The sequence below is a fragment of the Camelus ferus genome, chromosome 21, assembly GCF_009834535.1.
Source record: "Camelus ferus isolate YT-003-E chromosome 21, BCGSAC_Cfer_1.0, whole genome shotgun sequence".
NCBI lineage: Eukaryota > Metazoa > Chordata > Mammalia > Artiodactyla > Camelidae > Camelus > Camelus ferus.
Window position 1 is genome coordinate 20,333,746 of NC_045716.1, and position 11,694 is coordinate 20,345,439.

An 11,694-nucleotide genomic window follows, 5' to 3' on the forward strand; every position below is an offset into this window, starting at 1 on the left:
AAGTGGCAGGAAGAGAGGTCTCACCAGAAACCAACTCTGCCAGCACCTTGATCTTGGATTTCTAGAACTGTGAGAAAATAGATACCTGTTGTTTAAGTCACATCGTCTGAGGTATTTTGTTCTGGCAATCAGAGAAGACTAATACAGATTTATACAAAGATACATAGATGATAAGTGATTGATGATGATGATGATACATAGATGATAAGTGATTGATGATGATGATGATGATGATGATGGATGGATAGATAGACAGATGGATAGATAGATAGATAAGATAGATGCAGGTGAATGACACACACGCACATACCCAGACCATGTAGAATTTGTAGTCTTCAAGACACTTTCCCTTTCACAAGATCAAACATTCCTCCTCCCCAAAGCAGCTCAGTTTTATTGTTTAATTATGCAACATCCACTATTTGATGGCTACAGAAGCATTAACACCAACGTTGGAAGGTCAATAGAGCCAATGATTCATATGACTCAGAACCGATCTGGCACTGTATGTAGATGGAAGGCAATTCATAGTCTCAAAGGAGGACATCCCCTCCCATTGCTCAATGACTCTTAAATCAATTCCTCAATTGACTGACAGACACTGAGTATCCACCAATGAAGAAAAAAAATTTTAAGTATGCCCTTTGTGTTTAAATTTCAGGAAAAATGGCACAATCACTTTTATTCATAAGCTTACTGGGGTAGAAAAGGAATAACTGAAAGTGTTAATCTCTATCACCTAGTGTTACACTGACATTTTTTTAGCTCTGAAAACAATAGATCTGAAGAAGATTCTGGTAAGTTCACTGATGACTGATGCACCTCAACTGATACAATTTATGGACATCATTGATTTAACACCAGCCATTGTTGACAACTTTAAGTAAATAATGCAGTGATGCTTTGCAAACCTTGAAAACAACTCGAGCATAAAGGTATTGTGTATTTCAAATTTTATGTATTTCCCCTTGGGTTTTGGAAGCTTAGACAACAGAAAGTATAACATATATCAAAATGCAATCTGATTTGACATTTTTATCTTAGACTAATGAATTCAACTAGCAAGATCATTTACTGAGGGAAAAAATAATTCCCTTCTTAAAGAAGAAATGCATATTTTATAATGAAAGAGGGACTTATATGTCTTGTTTCTGTATAAATAAGCACAAAATACAATTCATAATGTATACTTGGCCTTTGGGTGGAGCAAGGAATCCAGATATAGTCTGTGTGCTTAAATTTTGCTCCAAATACCTCCCCACTTAGGGATCCAGGATGAGTAAAATAAACAAGGGAAGGGGAACATGCACTAGGTCCAGCTGTGGGAAACCCATCTAAAAGAATGGTGACAAAAGGTAGGTTTTCTCTTTTGACTTAAGAGAGAAAAAAATCCCTAAGGGACAAAGAAAGGACTGAGGTAGCCTCCCATGGACAGTGAGAGTCTCTCCAGGAGTGCACGCCGGTGGTGAAAGCAGCACCAAGGACAGCAGCCTCTAAGATGGAGAGAATCAGTGAATGCCAGCAAGAGATGGGGACACCCGAGGACTCTATAGCACACAGAATTGTTCTGCGTGTATAGAGGACCTCCCTCTCAGATCCCTTATGCAGGTCCTCAAACTGAGTGCAAATAGTAGTACCTGAAAGCAGCCAGGGAGACTCTAAGGGATATTTGGTAGAAGATCCAAGAGGAAATTATGTTTCCAATTAGCCAGGAAGGTAATAGTTGAGGCATCAAGATTCAAGACATTACTATAATTTCTTTCTTTACAGTATATTTATTTACAAATTATCGACTAATTTATGGATAATAAACTACAGATACTTTAAGGGTACAATTTGATGATTTTTTGACAAATATATACATCCATGAAACCACCACCACAATCAAGATCCCAAATATCTCCATCACCCCCTAAAGTTTCCTTCTCCCCTACGCAGTACTTCTTTCCTTCCACTTTCATTTCATGCAATTACTCATATGCTTTATGTCACTGTAGATCAGAGTGTATTCTCTAAAATTTTATATAAATAGAATCATAGAGTATATACTCTTTTGTTCCTGACTTCCTTCACCAAGTAAAAAGGTTGTAAGATTCATTTAGATTGCATCATGTATCCACAGTATATTCCTTTTTATTGCTGAGTAATATCCCATCACATGGATATACCACTTTTGATTATCCTTTTACCTGTTAATGGACATTTGGATTGTCTCATTTGTCATTATTAAGAATCAAGCTACTATAAAAATTCATGTACAATTCTTTGTGTGGATTCTTTGTGTGGACATATGTTTCCACTGTTCCTTTGTAAACACTTTGGAGTATAATAGCTGGGTCACATAGTAGATTCATGCTTAACATTTTAAGAGGCTATAAGATTCTTTTCCAAAGTGGCTGTACCATTTTACATTCTCATGAGCAGTGTTAGATAGAGTTGCTCCACATCCTTGCCATCATCTGTCATTTTCAGTCCTTAATTTTAGGCATTCTAAGGAGTGTGTAGTGTAGTATAGTGTTATTTCATTGTGGTTTTAATTTCCCCAATAATCAATAATGTTGATTATCTTCTCAAGCCCCTATTAATTCCTTTTAGATCCTCTTTTGTGAAGTATTTGTTCACATCTTTTACCTCTTCTTTATTGGATTCTTTTTATTACTGGGTTGCAAGAGTTTTTTATATCCTGGTCTGATGTATGTGATGCAAATATTTTATTCATGTTTGTAGCATGCCTTTCATTTTCTTAATTGTCTTTTGAAGAGAAAATTTTTTAGTTTTGATAAAGTCCAATGTATCAACTTTCTCATTTTATGAGTATGCTTTGTGTTTCTTATGTAAGAAAGTATATGCTAGGGTCAAAAGATTCTTTCCTATTTCTTTTTTTTTTATAGAAATTTTATAGTTTTAACTTCTACATATAAGTTATTTAAGAGCTATTTAGAGTGAAAATTTTTGTATATGTATAGTGTGAGAAAAAGTGTTTATATTTTTTTTCCTGTGAATACCCAGTTGTTCCAGCACTATTTGCTGAATAAACTTTCTTTTGCCTCTAAAATTTGAATTGTCTTCTTGTTGCTGAGTTACTGGAGTTCTTTATATATTTGGGATATGTATTTCTTTGTCAGATATATGTTTAGTGAATATTTTCTCCTGGTATGTGATTTGCCTTTACATTTTCTTAACTGTATCTTTTAAAGAACAAAAATTTTAATTTGATAAAAATTGTTTATCAGTTTTTTCTCTTACAGTTCCTGTTTTGCATATCCTGTTTAAAAACCATTCACCTAACTAAATGTTATAAAGATTTTCTTCTACGTTGTCTTTTAGAAATTTAATAATTTTAGATCTTGTATTTAGATATGTGATTCATTTCAGGTTAATTTTTGTATATGTCATGAGGTAAGGGTTGATGTTAAGTTTTCCAACACAGTTATCCAGTTGTTTTACCACCATTTCTTGAAAAATATATCTTTTTTTTTCATTGAATTATGTTGTCACTTTGTCAACAGTCAATTGACTACATAAGTATGGGTCTACTTATGGACTATTCTGTTCTATTGATTATATATACATGTATCTACCTGAGAGTTTGTGTAGGATTGATTTTTTTTCCTTAAAAATATTTAATAAAATACACCAATGAAGCTGTTTGAACCTGGACTTTTCTTTGTAGGAAAGTTATTTTAATAAGAAATTTAAACTCTTACTAGATAAAGGACTATTCATATTTTTTCTTCTTTTTGTATCAGTTTTGGCAAGTTGTACTTTCCAAGGGATTTTTCTGTTTCAAATTGTCAAATTTGTTAGCATAACATTTTATATATATTTTATTATCTTTTTACTGTCTGAATTATTTGTAGTCTTAACCTCTCTCATTCCTAGTATTGTTAGTGTATTTGTTTTCTTTTTATTCTTTATCTGTTCAGCTAAAAGTTTCTCAATTTTGTTGATCTTTTCAAAGAACCAGATTTTGTCTTTATTAATGGACTCTTTTTTTTTTTTTCTGCTTTCTGTATTGTTGATTTACTCATCATTATCATTTCATTCTTTCTGTTTATTCTGTGTGTGGTAGGCAGAATTCTAGTATGACTTCTAGGATTCCTACCCCAGTAACCCACATCCTTGTGATATCTTCTCTTTCTGAGTATGATCAGGACTTGTGAATATGATTGGCTCTCACTCCATGATTATGTTACTAACTGTTTATCTTTGACTAATCAAAAGGGGGATTTTCTTAGGCCACCTAATTAGGTTTAGTCTTTATTTTTACTTTTTAATTGATGTATAGGTGATTTACAATGTTGTGTTAATTTTGGTGACAAATATATATATGTATATACATATATATACTTTTCAGATTCTTTTTCCATTTTGTGTTTTTACAAGGTATTGAATATAATTCCCTATGCTATACAGTAGGACCTTGTTGTTTATCTATTTTATATATATATATATATACATGGTGTTAATCCCAAACTCCTAATTTATCCATCTCCCCTTCTTTCTCCTTTGGTAACCGTAAGATTGTTTTCTATGTCTGTGAGTTTGTTTCTTTTTCATAAATAATTTCATTTGTATCATTTTTTAGATGCCACTTGTGATATCATAGGATATTTGTCTTTCTTTGACTTATTTCACTTAGTATGATCATCTCTAGGTCCATCCATGTTGCTGCAAATGGCATTATTTAATTCTTTTTTTTTACAGCTGAGTAATATTCCATTGTATACATATACCACACCTTCTTTAACCAGTTATCTGTTGATGGACACTTAGGTTGCTTCCATGTCTTGGTTATTGTAAATAGTGCTACTATGAACATTGGGGTGCATGTTATCTTTTCAAATTAGATTTTTCATTTTTTCTGGGATACATGCCCAGGAGTGGGATTGCTGGATCATATGATAACACTATTTTTAGTTTTTTAAGGAACATCCATGCTATTCTCTACAGTGGCGGCATGAATTTACATTCCCACCAACAGCATAGGAGGGTTCACTTTTCTCCACATCGTCTCCAGAGGTAAGTATTTGTAGACTTTTTAATGATGACCATTCTGACAGGTGTGAGATGATACCTCAATGTAGCTTTGATTTGCATTTCTCTAATAGTTAATGATGTTGAGCAACTTTTCATGTGCCTGTTGGCCATCTGTAATCAATGAAGTTAGAATACTCCCTTACACCATACTCAAAAATAAATTCAAAATGGATTAAAAACTTAAATATAAGACACGAGACCATTAAACTCCTAGAAGAGAACATAGGCAAAACATTTTCTGACATAAATCATAGCAATGGTTTCTTAGGTCAGTCTCCCAAGGCAAAAGAAATATAAGCAAAAATAAATAAATGAGACCAATCAAACTTATAAGCTTTTGCACATCAAAGGAAACCATAAACAAAATGAAAAGACAACCTACAGAATGGGAGAAAATATTTGCAAATGATGTGACCTACAGGGCTTAATTTCCAACATATACAAAAAACTCATAAAGCTCAATATCAAAAAAATAAACAGCCCAATCACAAAATGGGCAGAAGACCTAATGGACATTTCTCCAAAGATAAGTCTTTTTTTTTTTTTAAATGGTGAATCAGAGAGATTTTCCTATAGGTCTTAGAGAAGAAACAAATTGCCAGGTTGTGAACTGCCTATGAAAAGAGGGGGAGTTTCTAAGAGCTGAAGGTGCTCTCCAGACAACAGCAGCAAGAAAAAGAAGACCTTAGACATCCACCTGAAAGGAAATAAAGGGAACTTGGAAGTGGATCTTGCCTCAGTCAGTCCTCCTTAGGAGGAAGCAATAAGCTAGACACTTCGATTTCAGCCTCCTGAGACCTTGAGTAAAAGACCCAGCTGAAATGTGCCAGGCTTCTGATCCATCAAAACTATAGGATAAAAAAAAGTTTCAAGCTGCTAAGTTTGTGATAATTTAGCTGCTCTGATCCTCTTTTTCTTGCTTCTTAAAATGGTACCTTGCATCATTTGTCTTACATCTTTCTTCTTTTCTAAATGAGCATTAAGCTACAAGATTTTAATACTAACAGTGGCTCAGCTGCATCCCACACATTTTGTTATTATCGATATATACTGATAGAGTAAGTTAGATTGACCTTCCATTTCATTATTTGTTTTTTTGTTTTCCTCTGATTTTTATCTGTTTTTCTCTGATTTTTCTGTTAAGCCTTCCTGCCTTCTTCTAGATTATTTGTATATTTAAAGTATTTTATTCAGTTCTAAATACTTTCCAATCAATAGCCGGTATAATTTTTCTTTGACTTATTAATTACTGAAAAGTATGCTGTTAACTCCCAAGTATTTGGGATTTTCCTAAATATCTTATTGATATTCTAATTTAATTACATGGCTATTGGGGAACATTCTATTATTTCAATCATTCCAGACCTACTAGGACTTGTTTCATGAACCAACATAAACCTATCTTGATGAATATGCCATGTACACTTGAAAATAATATATATTTTACAATTTTGGAGTGTACTATTCTATAAATATCTATTAAGTTGATGAAGTTGAGAGTCTTGTTTAAATTTTCTGTCTTTATTGAGTTTTTATTTAGTGTTCTATTAAAGTCTGAGAGAAGAATGTTAAAATTTTTACTACCATTCTGGAATAATCTATTTTTCCCTTTTTACCATCAATTTTTGTGTCATGTATTTTGAGGTTCTGGTACTAGACATGTATACATTAATAATTATGGCTTCCTGAAATTGTCTCTTTTATCATTATGAAATATCCCTTTTATCTCTAATAATTAACTTTGTCTTAAAGTCTATTTTATCCAATGTTAATATAACCACTCCAGCTCTCTTATATTTACTGTTTGAATAATACATCTTTTTCCATCCATTTAGTTTCAATCTGTTTGTGTCTTTATAGTCCAAGTGTGTTCCTTGTAAGCAATACATAGTTAAGTCTCACTTTTTTATCCATTCAGATAATCTGTTTCCTTTCATTAGTGTTTAGACCTTTAATATTTCAGATAATTATTGATATGGTTGGATTTATTAATGTTGCTTTTTGTTTTCTATTTTTCTCTATTGTTTCTTTGTTACTTTGTTTTCCCTCTCCCTCTTTTGAATTATTTGAATTTTTTTTTAGCATTCTATTTCAGAGCCTAATCTAGAGATTACAACACATTCTTAATCTTTCCTGATCTACTTGAAATTAGTATTCTGCTTCTCCACAGGAAATGTAGAAATCTTGAAACCATATAGGTATCTTTGCATCCCTGCCCCTTGAATACTTTACGGAGTATTTGTCATAGGGATTACATTTACATACATTTAAAAAATCACCAAAGCAATTGTTGTAATTTATATTTTAAGCAGTCATACATATTCTAAATAGCTTCTGTAGAAAATTGTAATCTTTTATTTTTCTCCAGTTATTTACCATTTCAATGTTCTTAATTTTTCCTGAATATCTAAGTTTCCCATTGATGCTACTTTCCTGCAGCAGTTAATACATTTGGACATTTTTCATGCTCTTAAATATTTTTTCTAAAACATGAATTTAAAAGCTTTATAATATTGCATCATATAGACGTTCTGTAATTTACCATTCTTCCATTTGGAGATATTCCACTTTTTTCATTTTTGTAAAAACTTTGAGGTGAACTTTTGTCTGCACCTCTGATTATTTTGTCATAATGAATTCTATCAGGAAAAGGAGTATAAAGAACTTTAAAGATCTTAATCTAAAGAAGCTTTATATTTTATTGTCCCAGAAATGTACATGAGTTCCAACACTGGGTGCTGTATTTTTTTATTTATACAAAAATGATAGCAGAAATTATATTTTGTTGTTTACATTTTGTTTGGTTATTAGCAAAGTTGGATATCATATTATGAGTTTGGGGCAGTGTTCTTTTTTTTTTTTTTTTTTTTTTTTTTGAATCAATAGTCAGTTAAGATAATACTTTTATACTTTTTCTAGAAATTGGAATACCCTTTTCCTAGTGAACTATATGATTACTTTATGAGCCAATGACACTAATCCTTTATCTATTATGTGTGATGCAGACATTCATGATGTATTATTTGCCTTATACTTTTGTTGATGGCATTTTCATATGCCAAAGTTATCTAATGGATTATGGAGATATATTCATTTACTAAAATGCCCTCTTCTAGCCGTGGGTGAAGAGACATAGGACATCTGCTGAGACTTCTCTAAATTTCTTTAAACATGAAACCAAAACTAAGTCTGAAGAGAGGAAATACCCATGTGTGATGTGGAAGGCAAACCACTTCTCTCCAAAGCAGAGAGTCTTGATGCTCGAGATCTCTGAACATTAGGTGTTGGACAGAAAGATTTAAAGACAGGAATCACTAACTACAAACAACCTAACAGCAAAGGACCACTTCAGAATCATGAACTAAGTGTTACTGTTTAAGAAAACCATAATCCTTGGGTCACTCAGTCTAGAGGACAGTTTTATTTTTCCAAAAGTGAGTGTAGTGAAATATATATTGGAGCATCCATTTCTGTCTGTGCTATGCACTTACAGGGGGTGTACTCTTAATATGCAAGCAAAAGCAATGTCTTGCTGATGAATCAAGAAACATTTATATCAAGAGTTATAAGTGACAATGCAGCAGTCTCTCACAGGTCCCTGTGATGTTTTACTTTCCTCCCAGTACCGTCTTTCTAGTAGATGAAATCACATTTACAAATTACTCTCTCTTGACAGTTGTAGATTCTTCTCTCTCTACTCCTTGGATTGAAGGAAGTTGAATGGACCTATCTGCTACACAAGCCTCTCTGAAAACAAATCTCTCCCTTCTTCTCTGGCAAGGAGTAATTAATGTAATCCTGCTGCAATAACTGCTATTTCTTCATGCCTTCAACTAGGCCAGGGCTGCTTTACATATGGTGTGAGAGGTAAAAAGAGGAACAGAGGGAAGTAAGCACAAAAGGAAGAAGTAGCTGGTTAGTAGCTTGCTGAGAAAGTTCTCAGATGGTTGCAAATTGAAAAGATTGGAAAAATGAGCAATTCTGTACAAGTGTCTGGTTTCTTTTCTGTGGCATTTCCAGGCAGAAGAAAAAAAAAAATCTATGACTTCTCTTCCTTCTTTATGATCTCCAGGCAAGGTCAACTCCCTTTTCGGTACCCAGGGAACCCATAAATAACTAAGCCCCTTCTGTCTAAGAGCTACAACAGTGTGGCCCCCTGCCACTTGAGGCCAAGGGAGCTCTGTGGTTACACACATCTTCCCTCCAAGTCACTTGCCCTGTCATACTGTGTGAGCAGACCCTGCCCTAAAAGGTAACCCTGCCTGCTGAGGAATGCTAATGAGAGAGGGGAGGCGCTCTTCACAGAGAAGGGCAGGTTTTACAGGTGGCTGTTGATAGAAAAATGTACCACCATAAATCCCCTTGGGGCTCGCAGTTGATAGATTCCAGTGCGATGGATCCTGAAAACAAGGGAGCTATTGCAGACAAATCCATGTTCCAAGTGTTCCATGTCCAGAATACAATAATATCCTCGTGATCATCATCTTTTTTTCAGTATCCAACCCTGCCGCTTAACGTCAGCTTCAGATTAACCAGGTGCCTCAAATATTTCTCCATAAACACTTTTTTATTTTGTCCTTCAATACCTGATGGAAAGAAAGGCACTAACATGGCCAAGAGAAAAGCCTTGCTCTCCATGCAGGATTAAATCTCCTGAAGTGGGGATTGCTCTTTTATTCATAAAGTACTGACAGGACTCTCTTGTTATCAGGGAACATGGTACGATAGACAGAAATGGGAAATTATTATTAAACAATCATGGCTTTTAGAGTACTGATTGGGAAGGTCAGGAAGAAACTGGAGCCAGAAAGTGGGATGCTGTGGGAACCTTGGCACAAACCTGCCCCTGCGACTGGACAGACTCCTCCACCTGCCATCTGTGTCCTTGGACAAGCTACTCAACTTCCTTACACTTCAGTGTCCTCCTCTTCAAATGAGAATAATAACATTTACCAAGCAAGATTTTGTGAGGACTAAATGAGTTGACATAGGTGAAGGGCTTGGCGCTATGTGTGAAATTTACTAAACACTCCGGTAGTAGTTACTGTTGCTGCTCTCATTGTTCGTGGTTGTTGGTTGCCCACCTATCTTCATTTCTATTTTGTTTCTTTGATAGAATTCCCACTATCTAAAACTATCTTGTTTACATAAATGTTTATTTGTGTAATATTTGCCTTCTCCGCTAACACGTAAGTTTCCTCACAGCCTCACTAAAGGAAGTGAAGCACAGTGGGTGCTCGGCTGTGTGCCCTGTTTGCTGGTGCTGAGGACGCACGCTCAGCCTGCTTCTCACTCAGCCCTCTGAACACTTGAACTCTGGAAACTGTAACTATGTCTCATCGCCGGGGCTGCTTCTATCTCTCTGGCTAAAAGCTGGACTTCCTGGCCCAGGGAGGAGAGCTCAGGGAATTGCAACTGTAACGAAGATTTCATTCGGTTTCAAGTCAGACTGACTGAGAAGACGATCACATACCAGGCTTGAAGTTCTGCCCCTTGGAAGGATTTTCTTCATCGCTTTCCTCCAGGAACAATCCTAGTTGGGGTTGAAAGGCTATAGCAGCCGACTTCCAGTGAATTCCAACATTTTGTCCAAAGTCATCAAGAAACAAGCCTTGGTTTTTCTTCTTGAGTTAACTAGTTATAAAGATTTCTAGGTGAGGCCATAGGTGTGGATGAGAGAGAGGAGGGGAGGAGGCAGAAGCTGGGGCCACAGCAGTGTAAGCTCCCTGCTCATACAAGCTGCTTATGCCTCCCCGAGCCTTGTCTTTCCTTTCTTGTACATTTCCTCTTGAGGACGGATTGCTGCTGTGCATGTACAACCTTATGATTAGATGACATTTAGCTCATGATGAGAAGTTCAGTTGTGTGGTCACTGGATGTCCCATGGTTAAGCATTCCAACAAATTGGATGCTGCTTCTCAAAAGAAGAGCAGTTATCTCCAGGAGAGAGTACGGTTTTGCTCAAAAATCCTAGAATCCTATGCTGGAAGTCTCCTCTCCTAGTTCCCCAGATGCTCCATACGGCATCCACATGGGTCATGGTCACTTGAGGCCACATCAGATATGCTGGGTCATACACCTCACCCCACGTGGTGGAGCAGCTTCCACGGCAACGTGGACTTGTTGAAAAGCCTTCTCTTGCCCTAAGCCTCACTTAAAACTGACATCTGGGCTGCTCAGTAAGTGGGTCAGAGCAGTACACTGAAATAATGAATGCATTACCTCCAAAATCCCCCAAAATCTACCAAGTATTTTGCCTCCTCTTTAGTAATAAGGGTGTGCAAGGTGCAGAAATTTGTTTTGACTTTGGTGATATCCTAAAGTGGGGGTAATATCATCTAATTTAGAGCAGCTTTGTGAGGGGAACATGAGCTACTTGGTCCAACATATAACATTTGGTAAGTGATGATAATTCTGTTTATTATTGTTACTGTATTTGGCATTTAAGCACCACTGCTTAGAGAAGTCCTTTTCAGACTTCTAAAATTTTTTCTTCCTCTGCTCCTCACCTTTTCTTCCTCTGCTCCTCTGCACACCACAATCAGCAGAGTCAGAAAGGGCTAGAGATAACATCTGAAGTAGCCATAACTTTATTAATAGCCCTTCATAAAAATCGGCCATCAAATTCAAGATATTAGCTTATATCGCTACTAT